The sequence below is a fragment of the Pipra filicauda genome, unplaced genomic scaffold (assembly GCF_003945595.2).
Source record: "Pipra filicauda isolate LSUMZ 115617 unplaced genomic scaffold, ASM394559v2 scaffold97_size2427393_pilon, whole genome shotgun sequence".
Taxonomy (NCBI): domain Eukaryota; kingdom Metazoa; phylum Chordata; class Aves; order Passeriformes; family Pipridae; genus Pipra; species Pipra filicauda.
The window spans coordinates 1,916,239-1,933,942 of record NW_024105175.1 but is presented as its reverse complement, the minus strand read 5'-3'; the positions used below and the strand labels follow the sequence as shown (position 1 = coordinate 1,933,942).

General features: G+C 35.5%; 1 long non-coding RNA gene across 2 annotated transcripts in view; it reads left to right on the top strand.

Annotated features, from left to right (window-relative positions):
- Window positions 1-952: 952 nt before the first annotated feature.
- The window catches only part of LOC120322502, a 114,466-nt gene continuing 97,714 nt past the window's right edge, over window positions 953-17,704 (top strand). The window contains exons 1-2 of one of the 2 annotated variants that reach the window (XR_005562263.1): window positions 953-1,240; window positions 13,600-13,635. This is a non-coding gene — a long non-coding RNA (uncharacterized LOC120322502). Of the gene's footprint in view, window positions 1,241-12,207; window positions 12,228-13,599; window positions 13,636-17,704 lie in introns of those variants that run through there. The other variant, XR_005562264.1, reaches the window with a different exon arrangement.

Below are 17,704 nucleotides of genomic sequence, written 5' to 3'. Positions count from 1 at the left end.
GAAATGGTGCTGAAGTGGACAGTCTTTATAGACTACACTCTTTACAATCACATTAAATGAACATATAAATATAAAGTACACATTTTCGCTTTTAGAATTAGTGGCAGTGAATGTCAAAGGCACTTCAAAATTTGTCATCAAAGCAGATAACTCTACTTTGTAATTTATCTGGAAATAAAACAAAATGAATAGCCAAATAGGCAGCAAAAGGGCTGACTTTCAAAGATGAAACTAATAATTGAATACCTTAATCACCAAAGTTTTCAAATTAAAATTTCAATTAGCTGGGAAGGGCTTAATATATATGTGTGTTTGTGTATTTACAGAAAATGATTAGCTACTGTAATAAATGTAACTGACTTTAAAATAATGAATATTGTAAAAAACTCATTAAAAATGTTTATATCTACTCTCTAGGATATTAATACATATTGAACATTATAAATAAGTGATTATTCAATAATTCAGTATAAAGTTTCTAATTGTTCTCATCATCTTAATTTGTTATATTATTATTAGTATAATAAAAGTAAGAATAGTCAGTAACACCAGTCCCAGTAAGTAGAAATATAAGTATCATATCAAATAAATAAACATGTATGACCCTCTTAAGCAGTATCCTCCCCCCCCAAACCCCTAAAAATCCTTACTGTGTAAAGTGCAACTTAAATAGAATTTCAGAAGCTAAATCCAAGGACGCAATTCCAGAAAATGACTGCTAAGGAACTGTGGTGGGGGAAACAGTTTTCCCCTGAAGTTATAAAATGGTAAAACCCTAGGGGGTGGTGACCCTTGTGGTTTTACCCAATGAGCGCTTCTGCAAAATATAAACATACCACAAGCAGACCGGAAAAGAAGTAGTTGTAGTTGTTGTTGGAAGAGTGGTCATGTTGTAAGGGCACGAGGAGAAAGGGCAGGAGCCCCCCTGGGGGGTTCTGACCCCCCCCCAGCCCCTGACTGGAGGGCTGCAGGGACTTGGAACAGTATAAGACTGGGCTAAGTGTCTGTAGCTGAGCCGGGGGATGTTTCTTCACTGTGAACCGCAGAAAAAGATACTGAAAAGCGGCGGCAGAACAGCAGTGGATGGAGAAAGTGGCAGAGAGCCAGAAGAGATAAGACCGAGCAGCAACAGGCATGCAGCAACACAGAGAGAACTCCTGGAAGGAGAGAGAGAAAGAGAAAGAGAGCCAGCAGCAGAGAGAGCAAGACTAAGCTCTACAGACAGAGGCAGAGTTCTGGGGTAAGAACTGAATCGAAAACCCCAAACTCCTTTGTGACCCCTCCTAGGAGGAGGATGATAGACTCTTACTTGAGAAAGAGTCTTGAAGTGCTACAGCACTGCAGAAAGGAGCTGAAAAGCTCCGAGAAGGAATGCAGAGGGGGTGACCTTGGTAGAGATAGCTAAGATTGTATATAATGTATTGTAGTATTTATTTTGTACAGTCATTGTAATATATATTCCCTTTCACCCATTTTGAGTCTCATGTAGCGTCTGGAAAAACCATCTCACACCGGGTTGAGATGTGGGAAGGGGCTTGGACTAGGGAATTGGATTTTTTTGGCTTCTCAAACCATGACAGGAATGTATGTGTCGATTGTAGATAATTTTATTAAACGTTATACTCTAGATTTTTTAGCTTTTAGGGACCAGTTATACCGAAAAGCTGACAGACCTAAGCTTCCAAGCCTTTTCACAAACCTCAGGCTGTTTGGACATTTTCAAATCAGGCAGACACTGTACTGACAAGCCCAAGCTGATCTGATTTTTCGAAGACATCTGACATGCACATATCATCCATACAAGAAAAACACACCAACCCCAAGGCCATTCTCATGCAAAATGTCAGCCAGAGAGAGAGGTGGTTCACATTGGATAACAATCTAATGCCTGAAGTGGAATGGAAACTGAGGATCAATTCTAACCTTGGACAGAAAAGTTTGAATTTGACATCTTCTGAGGGAAGGCTCTAATCCCCAGGCTGGAATACAAAAGCTACAGAGTGAAGGAGGAAGCATAGAAAAAAAAAGAGAAAATATAACTGCACATTTTTTTTTAAGTTTTAAACTTTTACCAGCCAACATAACTAGTTATCACCATGTATTTTCTTAATGAACAATGAAAATCCATTCATATTAATACATTTCTCTCTGGGAAATCCTTTAAAATTCAATATATATCCAAGTTCATGTTTCCTTTTCTATACAAAATAGAACAGTCTCATCAGGGCTGATTTAAAAAACAAAACCAAAACCAAAAAAACACCAAAACAAAACAGAAAAAGAACCCACATTCCTACAAAGGAAAGCACTCACCTTGCTTTGATACCAAGGCTCTTTGTTTTACATAGGTAAATTCCTGACAGACCCATATTCTGTGCTCTCATAAAATCGCAATGCAAGTACATTTATTTGTTTTAAAGTAAAAGACACAAAATGGCCAGTCTTGCAATGTGGGTGTTGTGATTAACACTTATCCAGGGTGTATGATGCTACCACTATTCTTGATTTTGTCCATGGAACAGTAGACAAAATACTTCTGAAGATACATGTAGATATTGCATATCAGTATTATGACTAAGTATGCATAAAAGTGAACAGAGAATATTTAAATGTACTTAAAAAAAATGTACTTAAAAAACCCCACTTGTCTGAAGACTAAACCCCTGCATTTTCATCATAATGTCAATCAAATCAGAGAGTAAATCTCAAGATCCTATAAGGCAGTACTTATAAATACAACCAATATACTGAAAGCTCAAGTATACCATCATTATGCAACTTTCAAGATGAAATAACATAGATCAAATGGAACTAAGGGATACCCACACAAAAAATTAAATCCAAGATGTTTGGCCAACAACGTCTTTATTCCTCTTGGAAATGAATCTTTGTTAAAAATAATTGACCTAAATGCCCATTAGTTAGTAGTCATGAGTAAGAGATATAGAACATCTTTGTTCAACTGTTGATAAGATTCTTCCCTCCTTATAACAGGTATGCTCTTGCACTTCACTCTAGATGATATGATCTAGAAGTATAGCTAGCACAATATCTATAGAATATTAGTATTTCTTTTCAAGAAAATAAGAGCTTAATTTAAATCTTAACATAAATCATTGTCTGCTTTAAAAATGTTTGATTTACCCTTACTTGTAAACCAAAGATCATTCATCTCAAAGATTATATAACTCTTCAAAAAATGTAACTCGTAAACTTTTTAAGGCTATCACTTCAAACATGCATACTGATGTGATCTTTGTCCTTAAACTGAAGGCATTTTCTGTGCAATAACTCATTTTCACAGGTTAATTCATTATTTATGTAGTTATTAGCTTGTTTAGGTTCCTGACTTGAAAGATGTTATGATCCAGTTATTAAAATTGTTAGAAATGCCTCTGCCCCAATTAAGGAGTAAACAAAATCATATGTCAAAGTCAATAGTATGGATTTTATTTAATGGTAAGTGAGAAAGAGAGGGAGAGAGAAGTAGAAAAAATGAGGGAGGGGGGGGAGAAAAAGAGTGACAGAGAGAGATTAAGTAGAAAATGTATCATCTCTCCATAGACCTGTCGGCGTCCCGTGGGTCTTCTGGTCTTCTTGGCGGTTAGGGTCCCCCTCCCATACATTCAAGAGATGTCCAAGTACCTCCCCTGGGGTGGGCAGGGAAGCTTTGCACTCTTGCAACAGGCTCTGGTTTTGTTGCCTCACTTGGATCATATGCAGTCTTGTGGTGGTGGAAGGCTTCAGGAGTGAGTCAGGAAGCGCTTTGGTGGTCTTTGACATCCCGTGTGTATGTGGTTTTCCCAGAGCCTGGGAGGTTTAGTCTGTTTGGTGTGGAGAGATTTCGCCATCACATCCAAAACCCTTCTCCCCACCCTGCTCAGCCACCGGCTGAGCTGAGTTAGGGTGAATTCTTAAGACAGATACATTCTTCTTCCACTAGTCTTGTTTACTTCTCCTCAAACTCAAGATAATTAGACAGTATTCTTATCTCAAGTTCCCCTTCACAGTCCAGATTCCAGTCAGGAAGCATATTGGGCAGGGTATGGGGCATACTTTGGTGGTCACAGACAGGCAGTTGCTTCCTTGCAGTTTGACAAAAAGGTTTTCTATGATTTTAACAATGTTTAAGACATTAACAACATTTCAGTCCATCACAAAAGAGAATAATGTGTGTCTTAGAAAGAAAAAATAATCTATATGTACTTTCTGAACATCTCCAGCAAGATCTAGCACTACTGGTCTCTATAACAGCCTAACTTTTTCGTCTTTCCTTCTGTTTAAAAGATTTATGAAAAACCAAATTAGGAACAGAAATAGTATCTTATGATTTATGTGACTGCAACTGATTGATACAAATCATAAGTCTTACATAAAAAAAAATTAAATGCTCACCTTGAACTTTTTTTTTTACTTTTGGATGATTTTTTAAAAAATTAAAAGATAGTAAAATATATTTACATGATTAAATTGCTCTCAACAACCTCTATTCTTCTTTTGGCCTTCTCACAAGTCCTAATCTAGTAAAACACTTACTCATAGGCTTCATTTACACTCCTGACCAATGCTACTATATATGATATTCATAAATTTACCTATACTTAAGCAATTCTGTCACTACTAAAGCAGACAAAATAGACTAAATACATTGTATGTTCTGAATTGTTAGTTTGGGTGTCATTTGTTACTTTTTGACGATTAACCTATATTAGGCAGTAATCAAAATCACTTCTTTTAGCACATCTGATCGTTAATCTATCAACAGTCTGCTAATGCAGCCAAAAAAATTCCAACCAGGCTAAAATTATTTTCACTCTAGCTAGCATTATCCTGTCAATATTGTGGCATAAAACACACACTGCTGTATCCTCCTTTTACAATCTCTTTAGAATTCCAAATGTACAGGGGCGATCATAATCTTTTCAGATATGTGAAGTCAAATAGCAGCAGAATTTGTCAAAGCATAGTAACTGTGACACACAATTCTAACCAAAAAACCCTGTCGTTAAGGAAGTCCTCTTTATGCATTTATGTAAAGAACTGATGAAGCCCAATGCCCAATAAAGATTCAAACGGCAGCCATGTTCATCAATCATTAATGAAAACCACAACACACAAAGATCTGTACATAACTTCTCAAGGGAGCTTTTTACCAGATTTTAACTGCTTGGATGTACAACAGAGAGATTAGGTTGTCTGCCTTCCCAGCAAACAGCATTCTTTTCCAGGCAGTAGGATGTCTTGTGAGAAAATAGTCAGTTTTATACTGATACGCTAATCTTAGCAAGGACTGATTACCTTCATTTCTATATCTTCCTGACAATATATAGTCTCTTTTGTAACATGACACAGAGAAGATTCACCTCCAATGCATGGATAATAAAATGATGTAGATTCATTTTTCATTTCCAGAGGGGGTTATTTTTTGTTAATTCAAGTTTTCAATTTCCTACAGAAATGATAGCATATCGTGTTAAAAGGACACTAAATTAATTAACTGGAGATATTCTGATATAACTTGACTCTCAGCTTATTCTGTGTGCTGGATAGAATCATTAAAACCTATGCTGGAGGGCAATATCTCCTAGATTAGTGGCAGAGGTGACATAAAAGGTGCCAAAAGAATGCCTTAAAGAGCAGCAAACACAGCAAGACATTCAAGGTGTGCCTTCTTTAGTATAAAGGAAAAGGTTTCCTTTCCCACATGGAAAGTGGTTGACCCATCCTGGACCTGTAGCAAAGACACTATGCAAAGCTGACAAGCTATCCTGGTCACCCTAGTGCCTTCATACCATTCATTGAATCAGATATTTTCTAAAAAAAAAAATAAATGAATGTGGTTTTATTTTGTGGTTGGGGTCTGCAATTTAGAGTTGCCTCTTTGAACTTATTTGAACTTAATTTCAACAAAGGTTATCCGAGTAAATAATTTTTAAGGTTTGTCATGATTTACAGCATGCTACTTTCATCTCAGTGCCACAATCAAGCCAAGAAATAATACGCATAGAAACATGATCATGTAGATTAGAAATGCAAATTTTAAATAGACTAAAAAGCCAGGTCTATATAATGAGATATTTGCTGTAAAGACAAGGACAAATAAACTTTATTTGTGGAACAATTGAAATCATTAATCATTCTTCAAGTTAAAATAGTGCTAGGTTTTCAGACAGTGATCTTTACAAATGAAGACAGTTTTAGATGGATGGGAACAACTGACAAGTATGAACAACAGCTTAAAAGGAAAACAGAACAAATGGCAGAAAAGTCAAATTTAACCTGAAAGATAAAATATCTTCAATTAGAAGCAGAAAAGAGTACTGAAGTTGAAAGCATTTAGTGAATAATGAGATGACAAGCAGTATACACACACTTGAACACTGTTATCCAGATGAAAAGTGTCATTATCAAGATAAGAAGATACTGCAACTGATCAGAATACTGACAAATGTAGGCAGGATAATGTCTTTACAATATGTGTAATTCTCAACAGTTTGATGCTGGCTGTATTCTAGCTCAGTTCTAGAAATATCTAACATGCTGTATATTATTTTTAATAAGCTACAAACCTTTGATTTATAGCTCAAGTTCAAGAGAATCCAGATGTTTTTCAAGACCTTAATCTTCAAAACAGTTTTTACAGTGAAAGATCATGATATTGTTGCATGCTTCCATCTACCAAATTTGTCCCATATAAACCTTCCTTTAGCTCTATTTGCATTGTCTTCATTCTTTATCACAAAACTTCAACAGTGATTGAGAAGAAATCAGCTATGATGTCTAGTCATTGTCATACATTCTACTAGGATAATAGAAAAAGTAAATACTAAGCGTTCTGGTCATAGAAGCCAGAGTCCTAAATCTATCGTTTCTCTGGATTTGTGAGGGTTATAAACAAGCCTTGATCAGTTTACTGCTTGATTTCAAGCTTATCAGGAGAAAAAACTGACAGATGACTAAGGGTAAAACTGAATTGATACCAGCAATTAGGTACTTTTAGCTAACTTGCTGGGTCCTGACTACTGGCCTCTGTTACAAATACAGCCAGGACCTAAAGGGCTACAGTGAACTGTTTCGTAGTACAGAGACCAGCTGACCTAAAATGGCCTGTATCCATACTATTCAAATCTCCCACCTTTCCAAAACAGTGGTCTCCATCAAAAACCTCATTGAAAATGGCCATTGTCTGTAGCACTAAATCTGATGAGAAACTTGTTTAAACATGTCTTAAAATGGCTTTTGGTGGTCTCTTTGCAAACGTGTGTTTCTTCTTCCCAACACCCCCCCCAGCAACTGTTATCTCCCATGCAGGAATGTCCTGGGAAGATGTCCTAAGGTGTTTCATTGGACCTTGTTAACCCCTTCCTGTGATTGGGTGTTCCTGTAAGCCCCTTGAGACTTCTAATTGGTTAACCAGTGATTCTCCCTAACCCTATAAATGTAACAACCCCCAACAATAAAGTCTCTCTTGCCTCCTCTCCACGCCCGGTGTGCTGTCTCTGTACCAGCCATGGGACCATGTGGGTGGGGGGAGGGGAGGGCACCTCTCCCCTCCAGGCTCGGGGCCTGAAAAACCCTGTCGCTGGAGTTCCCTTTCCCCATCCCTCAAGACGTCGGAAATGGTTCTTCAGATGAGAAGGAACTAGAGCTGGGCTCCCCCACGTCGTGGGTGGGGAAAGGGATCCAGAATTGTCTTATGCTAGCTCCTAAATTGTATGTAAAGATTGTGTGGGAGCTGCTATTTGACATGGGCCAAAATATGTATCAATCATTCTAATGGTATAAAAATACAGATCTTTGAGATTAAGCACCTTAGGAATGAAATTTTGCACAATTTCCTGTCCTGCTGCAAGCGAAAAAGTTTCCGGTCCTTGCTACAGATTACAGAGAAGTGTTAGTTCATACTCATATGCATACTCTTGAAAACTTAGCTATAACACTGCTTTTTAATGCCTTTAAAATGGTGGTGTAGAACACATATCTTAAAAATTCCTTAATTTCTGAAAACAGAATACTAAAGTACTTGTCAAGGCACTTGTTTGAGGACTTGTCACTCTGAAAATTACACTTGAAGCCAATCTATTTTAGAATAAAAATAGGGAAAAATTTTTCTGCAGAGACCAAGTAAAAGAACAATGAAAAACAATTTAGAAAAAGATGTACAGAAATTAAAGAGAATCAGGCATCCGTCCATCTACACACATGTATATGAAAACTTATGCACTTAGAATATCAGGTTCTTTATATTATTTCATTCAGTTCTGAAACTGTCAAAGGTCTCATGTAAGCACAGTACAGAGGATACAGGGTTTTCAACACCACTTTTACAGTGCAGAAGGCTAATTTAGATGCATTCTTCTACATGTACCATATGCAAAAGCTTTCCTTTGTTTCTGTTCATATCAAGTTTTCCATCTGCCTCCAAAAATGTTCTGATGGGGAGATACATTACTTGAAGTATCTATTACTGCTCTGGAATTAGTAATTGTGAGGGATAAGCTTTGGTTAACAAACAAACAGGCACCCATCTGCTTGCTGCTTTCCTCTTCCCCTCTTCACACCACCTTGCTCACTGGGATAGGGAAAGAAAATAAGAATGAATGCCCATTGGAAACAAAACAAAAATATTCAAATATTTAAACAATGTCTTTCCTCCTCCTGTTTCTCTGACAAATTCACTCCTTCACTTCAGACCCATTTACACCTGCCTTTAGTGGCACAAGGAGGATGGGGAGTGTGGGTTATGGTCAGTACACAGTGATTTCCCTCTGCTGTTCTTTACTTCTCCCTCTTTTACCCTGCCCCAACATGGGCACTCTGCAGGTCACAGTTTCTTCAGGAACAGCCACCTGCTGTGGCCTGAGGTTTTCCATGGGCTACAGTGTGGATATCTGCCCCAGCATGGTTCTCCATGGGCTACAGGGGATATCTTTTCTGTTATGGAGTACTTCCTTTCCTTCTAACCTTGGTGTTCCTTGTCCTGTTTCTCTCTCTTTTGTGTTAGATTTTTTTCTTTCTATTTTTAGTTCCTCCTCTGCCTGTCCATGTAACCAGAAAAGGCAAACTATTCCTCAGAGAATTTTCTTTAGTCATGTGAAAACTGTAATGAATACTTGAACTGAACTGGGGGCAGACATATTGACTTGGTGTTCCTGTTGTTGTCAAAGAGGCAAGGCATGGGATTTTAAGTGGTCTTTATCACTATTATTATATTCTATGAATTAAAACTCTCGTATGAGACCAGAAATCAGTTCAACTTGTATTTACTGACGATAAGTTTGCACTGGATATCTATCCCAAGAATCCAGGAAGTGTAGCCGAAAAAAATGGTATCTGCTCTGTGGTGGTGATGTATCATGTACTATAAAAACTGCTGCTGTTAGGCCTCTATCTATGCAAAAAAAAAAAAGAGGAATGATAAGATGTATTTTGAATATGAACTATGCTTCTCTTTGGGGCGGGAAACATTACTTCGGGAATAATAATTCTAAAATTTAACGGATTGTTAAAAATGTCATATCTAATACTCTTTAGTTTGTGCTCATGCATTAAACTTTATTTAAAGATTTCTAATTGAGTAAACTGAATAGTATTATATTGACCTAGCTATATAGAAGGGCTACATAGAAGGCTAGCTATAGAAAAGCTAGATATATAGAAGATTAAAGAACAATCTCTTTGCATATAGTATTTTCTACATTTTTATTCAGTTAAAGTATCATGCAATACGTTCAAGAACAAATAGAAATGTACTAACCTTTGTAAAGAAAACTCAAAAATTACTTCAATTTCAGCTTTCCACATCTGAATTTAAAAAAAGAGGGAAATACCAGGAAAATTACAATTATTGAAAAAACACAACAAAGAAAAAAGAAATTATGTGGATATAAAATGATCTTCACAAAAGAAAAAGAAATCAGTACTATTATTAAAGAATTAAAGATTCATTCAAATTTCAAGGGACTTTGGGAAATAACCCACTCCAAAGTCCTAGTCAGAGCATGCACACTGAATTCAGGCTATCTTTGTCAGGGTATTTTTTCATTCAAGCCTTGGGAAAAATTACCTGGATTTAATTATCCTCATGGTGATTTTTCTCCCCTCCCTTACATCCAGCCCAGGCTTTCCTTGTACTTTTTAAAAAGAATTTTCTTCAAACTGTATTCCAAGTTCCTCTTCAGTTTGAGTACACTGGATGCATATAATGACTATGTAAAATCCAGGAATCTCATGATATCATAAAGGCCAAACAGTGAAACACTATTACTCCATTTTTTTTTTCTTGGACAAAACTTTACTTATGTAAATTTTTTCAAAAAATTAGAACATACTGGCATGGGTCAAGCATATCAGGCAATAAAAATTCATACCCTGCATTGCCTCCCACACATTCCCTTAAAATATTTTCATTCTGAGCAAAGACATCGCATCAGGAGCTAATCATTTTAAGTGTGAAGTAACACATTCAGTAAGACTGAATAAGATTTTTAAGTCATCGAGTTTTGATCTGCATAACTTAGGTTCTAAGAATTAATTCTTGTTTCAAATACATCAAAGTATTCATTCTCTGACTAAAACTGTTGAAGATGAGGAGTTCCATACAAGGTCTTGTAAAATCTTCAGTGTTTTAAGCTGCCTGAAAATCCTGCACAGCATTTTCTGTTGAATGATACAAATATTTTTTTTACACCATTTTCAGCATTTTAACTGTCCTACTTTGCAGTTTTACTACTCAGGCAAATTTCTTATTGTCTGAAATTAAATCATCTCATACATCTATTGCCATTTGACTAAAAAGATTGAACTAATGGTCTTTCTCACAAGTCTGTAATATTTTTGAACTTTTGAAGTGGGCAAGTGGGACGACAATTTTTATTGTGCTGAAATACCAAAGACCATGGAAAAATGAGTAGCGATGATCCTGTGTATCCTCTGTGCAAAGGAGATATATATATCTACATTAAAATTCCAAACGCATTTACTACAGGGAGGACATCATTAACCTCAAGAGCATGAGGTCATGGGCTTTCTTGTGTCCACACTCCTAGCCAATGCTAGCACATGCAGTACTTGATCTTGTGTCCTCCTTTAGGATTATATATTACATATATTTTATATATTTCCCGTGTTACTAAAACAAAAATACTATTTTTCAGTATGTAATTCATTAGGTAAAAACAAATGAAAACATGTGAAGATTGTTTTTTAAAGCACCAAAGTGTCATTTTTTATTATAATGCTGAGTATATATTCCAGATCCTGAAGTGTAACAGCATACTGGTTGTTTTGAGGTTTCAAAGGTTTTGTGGGAATAATCAATTAAAACATAACTCGGTTTCATTCACTCCACACTTAATGAAGTACTGGACTATGCATGTAAGATCATGGGGAAAACTATTTGGACCAGTCCATGCAGAATGAGTCAGGAAGCTAATAATGAGAGATAAGAAAAGTCAGACTTCTAATGACTGAGCTCTCTCCAAATAAATGTTTTTCTACCAGTATGGACAACCCTGTAAATTTTAATCTGAAAAGTCATAGGAAAGCAAAATAAATCATACAAAACAAAAAGGGGAAAAGAAAGATACTTCTTGGAGTATCTCTGCTGTCTTTGGTATCTTAAGGAAGACATTGTGTTTGAAGAGTTAATAATCTTGAGCAAGACCTGACAGTCATTTTGGGCCCAGTGCTAGGGCCTGAGCTAGCCCTAGGCTAACATGAGTGACCACTATATAGCCCCAGGTATATATCAATAAAGGGAAGTTTGCAAACTTTCTGGAAGGCCCTGAATATATGTAATTTCTGGCTACATTTCTTAAATACATGTAGTTAGATCTGCTCTGGTGGGCATTAGGAAGGAGATGGCTCCCCTACTCAACAACAACAAAAAACCAAACTAAACAAACCAAAATGATAATTTTGTTTGATGTAGTAGCTATAAAGGGTTAGAGTACTGCAGACGGCAAGGAAGGTGACCCATGAATCGGATCTGCACAGCATGAAGTGGATGTCCACTAAGGGAGATAAGTTTTCTTTCAGAAAACTGAAGTAAGGTGTCTTCTGTTTTATTTCAAACAGCATTATTGAGCACCTTTAACAGTTCATACAATCCAGTTTGTGAGAAGAATGAAACTTAAGGATCAAAATAAGACATACAAGTCTGACCAGAGTGTTTGGAAAAGGGAATAAAATGGAGAACTTATTTCTTTAAAAAGAAGGTAAACTAGGTAAGAATGTTGGCTTAAACGACATAACCTGCCACCTCTATTTGAGTAAATTTCAGAACCTGCGGACAGAATATCCAAGTCCTTAAATAAGGTCAGTTGATGTCAAATATACTTCTTTAGAATCAAAGGATAATGATCATGAATAAAGTAGGTCTTTAAATACATTTTGGCAGAAAAACTTGACATTGATAACAGAAAGATACAGAACTTGACTCACTGCTTCCTTAGAGCTCTGTTGTTGTTTACACCTATCTAAATGATAACAGATATCACAAGTATTTAAAGATATATTCTGAAGTTCAAGGTGGTGGACAAATGTACTAAATGAGTCCTGAATTGTAAAGAAATTGAAAATTCAGTTGTCACAAACCTGAGGCTCCAGTTCTTAGCAGATTGGAACACTTACTGGAAAGTTTTAAAGAGAGAAATAGACTAATGACATAATTAGTATGATGTTATCAATGAATCAATATGTGAGAAATAGTAATTCTGCATACAATAGGTTATATTCTCTGATAGTTTTTTACATTGCTGTAAACTTTTGAGTCCACAGAACTTTGGCAACCTCAGTTTCTACAGAGAAAATGTGTTACTTTAAGATGCATGTGTAAACTTCGCAAGATTATAGTGTCTACTTTTAACATAAAAGACATTGCACCTTCTGACCTGAAGACTATTTTAGACTTTCTTTAGAAATTCAAGTACTTTTTCTAAAACCAATTATGTATGTTCTTCAATTTTGAGCTTAGAACATCCATCAAGAGGGCATAAGAGCCAAAATTACTGACATGAAATTTGAACACTTTTCTTGGAGGATACTTAACCGTTTTCATAGCAGTTTTTCAGCTTTTCATTTACTGTCATGATATTGACTTTTCTAGGCAATAGTGCATATTATTCCAGAAAATAATTTTATTCTTAATTATGTAAGAGATATTGTATATTGCTGTTTCTTACTATCCTCTAATATCTTTTACAATGAGATTTTCATCTGCAAAGGGACAAAAAAAAAGGAAACGTAAGAAATTAATCTAAAAAAATCCATTTATAGCTTTAAAAACTACAATATTCAATACATTGTAATCTTTGTGTCTAGAGTATACTGCTATCCAAAATGAATATGCTAATAAATGAGGAATCCAGTGAAACCTATTGTGGAGCCATTCAGACTGTGAACAAAATGCTTTCACATCATATGCTTGGAGATGCATTTGTTAAGGCACTATTCATCATAAAACAAGACATACATGATTTCATCATAATTAAATATAAGCATTCATATTCATGGAGTCTTCAACAAGAAGGACAGGAATGTGCCTATTTTGGTTTCTTCTCTGTCCATAATTAATAATTTGTTCTTCATTATTTTCAGATGCTGAACTAAGACATAGAAGAAGTCCAGACTCAGGTTGGTTTTTACTTTTCGTGTTGTATTCAACAAGCTCTTAATCTAATTGTATGCTAACTCATTCATCTGTAGAATGTGTTCAGTAGTGACCTACACTCATAAAAGAGTTAAGAAATTCAGTGAAATTTTTATGTAATCACAGTTTTCAGGGACTGAAAGATGTAATTTCCATCATTGTGGAGTACCAATAGGAATTCTATAAAACTGAAACGTCCTCTGCTAATTAAGCATTATTGTTCCCTGACTGTCTTTCAGAAAGCATGAGGATGGAAGGATATGCCTACAGCATCCCCTTGAAAATTATTGTTAATGTAAAAATACAAAAAAATCATGCTTTCAAAAAAAAAGTATAAAGGAAGAGTCACTTGGACTGATACATACAATTAAAGTGGTGTTTAAACCAAAAAGGATATTTTACTAACTGCAGGACCACAGCTATACAGAAGGCAGTTCATTTAGTTACTAAGATGTTATCTTACTAAAAATCTGAGAAGAAAGGTCCCAGAGGTCTTTGAGATACTTACAAATGTAGCAACAAGGGTAGTGTAAGACATGAGAGTGAGAGCCTTACACAAATTTGGAAAAAAATTTACACTCCTTCTTTCACTGAAATAAATATAGAGAATGGTCTGGTAATTAAAATAATGAAGTTATTTGATTATTTTCTTGTTTGCTTTGGTTTGATTTCCATCTTTGTAGGAAAAGAAAAAAGAAAAAATATTTAAGAACAAATTTCCTGGATGATATTCTGAAAATATACAATATTTCATTGTTTTTTTTTCTAGTTCCTTAAAAGAAAGATTAACTATGTGGTATCTTGTTTTCTCCATGAAGATTAACATGAATACTATAGGCAAAGTTCTCTGCATTTTTCATTTATCATTCATACATGTAAAACTTAAATTTTATTCCTTCTATAAAGGATTTCATATCCTGCAGAAAGTATTTCAGTGTATCATAATAACACCCTGAAGATATGACAGTATTTTCCTTGTCAATAAGGAAAAACTCTGCTTTACTATATTTGTTGTTGCCCTAAATATAGTAGGGTTCTTTTTCCTCTAATAGAATAAAGTGTCCCTTTCATCTTCTTTAAAAGTAAGACACTTGGAAATCTTCCTTTTGGAAAATACTTCCCTGCAGAATAGCAGTCTGTAGCAGTCATCATTGCTAGGGAATGCTGACTCTGTATGTAGACTGGTTTTCAAATTACAAGTACTTGATAAGCTTTCAAAAATATGGCTATTAAAACATAATAGCTATTTTAACATAAAGCTTAGTAATGAAAAAATTGAAAACTGGTAATTTTTTTTTCTACATCATAATGCTAATTTATTAGTATTGTTAGTGTTATTGAGGCAAAGTGTTTGTTTTGTTGTTTTTTTTTTTTTAATTGGATTTTTTTCTCTCCAAAGATTAACTATATTTTTGAAGTATATTGACTTAAAATATGCTTGGAAGAGAGAATTTTAAGCGACCATTAAGGAAGAGTCAAGTCCTTGAACTTACCATAGCCCCTCCTGCATACATCTTGAGACCCATGAACAAAAAGGTATCGATAAAACTGAAAGGGATGATAAGAACCAAATATTCAATATAAGAGGAATTTATATATATATATACATATACACATGTATATATATATAATGTCAGCAAGTTTTCCACTCAAGACTGTTTGGGTTTTTTTTTTATTACAGTAGAGCAGTTATGATATATTCTGTGAACCTATGAGATTGTTTAGTTAAGATCTCAGATCAGACTCTCTTAATACCTCCATGTCCCAGTGTGCCAAGGTAAAGTTTAAGCTCTAGTAAATGTTAAAAGATACTAAACAAATATAAAATTTTAAAAAGCAATTAAATCAGGCTTTTTCAGAAATTGTTGCACTGGTAGAGAGCTTTCTCACTTCCCCAAGATCTTTTGGTGCATTATGTCTATATGTCTAGAGGTGTATTTTTGTCCTTGCTTTGATATATATATAAAAAAAATATATATACACACACTTTTGATTAGACTAATCTTGTATTTGCACAACAATATACACTATATTCATTTTTTGCAACCTACAGACTATGACGTAGACAGCAGCATTTTTCAGACCTCAACAGACTTCCTGTAGCTGCGATAGAATTCTGGTTTTAGCTGTTTTCAAAGGCTTTACTAAAAACTTGCTTTTCCTATTGTTTTGGAATGAAAACATAAATTTGAAAGTATACCAGAAGTGAGAAATTATTCTGAAAATTATATGAAGCTAGTTCTAAATAAATCTTCCCTTCCACAAGACACTGGAATTTCAACATATGTTTTGTATTCTAGGAATAGGAAAAATCAACAATGACATTTTCTGGAATGATTATTAGTATTACTGACTGAAAACAGATTTAAAACTATAACATGGACAGTTGTTCAATGACATAATACTCAATTTTTTAAGAACATGAAGTATTTTTGAGGATTATGTAAAAACAATGAGGAAAACACAAGCAAAATAAGCACAGCATGTAAAACAATATGTCCTTTCTACAAAATTCTGCAGTCATCCCACAACGTTGTATGGATTAAACTGTAAATTATAATTTTCTACAAAGTAGAGAGTGAGAATCATATACTAACATTAACTCTTTCAAAATACTAACCACAGATAATTTTTCTGGGAGTCTAAAAGGAGCTAGATAAGGAGCTTTGGAGTAATGCTTGTAGATGGGACCTAACGGCATCCTTAAACGTTTCCTGAGTTGCCTTTCCCTTTTTCCAAAGCTGATACACCCTCTTTTTTTACCCTGAGTTCCTGTGCATGCTTCCTGCTCAGCCAGGCCAGTCTTCTTCCCCAACATCTTGAGACAGCCTGCTCCTGCACCTTCAAGATTTCTTCTTAAAGTACGTCCAGCCTTCTTGGGTCCCTTGGTTTTGGTTGTTTAGAAATCAAACTGTTGTTGGAGGAAAAGGATGAACCAACAGCAGTTCCCCTCTGTCTTCTGCATTCATTCTCTGCCTTTATTAAGAATATGAACAAATCGAGACCTACCCTCAAGATGTTATCAGAACTGTTTTAACTTGACCCTGTAGAGGTTATGGGTGGAAGAACACTGTACTTTAGGAGGTAGTGATTTCCAAAAAGGTTAACCTGAGCAGGCCCAGGCCTGTGTTGTACTGTGCTGCATGTACAGCCTGGCTTTAAAGTCTGTGCTGTGCAGTATAAATCCCATTTCTGCATGATAACCTAAATCAGTTAACAGGCAGCTCCCACTTGTTACTGACGATTATATGACCTGCGTGGCCTTACCTTTATCTAAGTATACAGAAAGAAGTTTTCATGAGGACATAATTTCTATTTTAATTGTAGAGGGGAAAAAAGAGTTGTTTCCTCATAAAAAAATCTAATCATAGTTTGAATGTTAAAAAAGGAGAAGCTCTGCTATGGACAGGGTCGGCAAGGTGTACTGCACAAGGAATCCTGTTTGATTCTGCACTGCTTGAGGCAGAGTGCAGACTACTGCAGAGTGTTAGCTCTAATAAATAGCATTTTAAATGGTAACTTAAAAAGTCTAAGTGGCTTTCTATGGGAATCATAACGAATAATGCCCTTTTCCTAACACATTGTTTAACATAGCTAGTATTAATGAAGCATAACTATCCCTGCAGTGCAGGTCTGACATTTTCCTATGAACTTGGATATCCACAGATGTAAAACTAAGTTCACATAACAGCACAGGTATTAGGTCTTTGCCCGCAGGAAACACCAGATAATTAAAGTTTGCTTACACATCTTCCTTAGAGACTTTCCTTTTGTTCCTGCCTGTATGTTGCTCACTTTATTCCTTTTATCTTTTCCTCTGAAGAATCTAATTATTCTTGATTTAATCCTACCTGTGTAGGCATAAACCTCATGCTTTTTTCATAAATCTTGTTGAACAGAGAGAATACTTCTTTATAATGGTTCTTAGGCTGGCTTATATCAATGATCCTGTTGCTGAAGAGGCAGATTGGTGCCATACAATCCTCTCACTTTGAAACCATTGTGCTTGTGAGTATCTTGTATCCTCTGAAAAGCAATGGGGGGGAGGTTTAT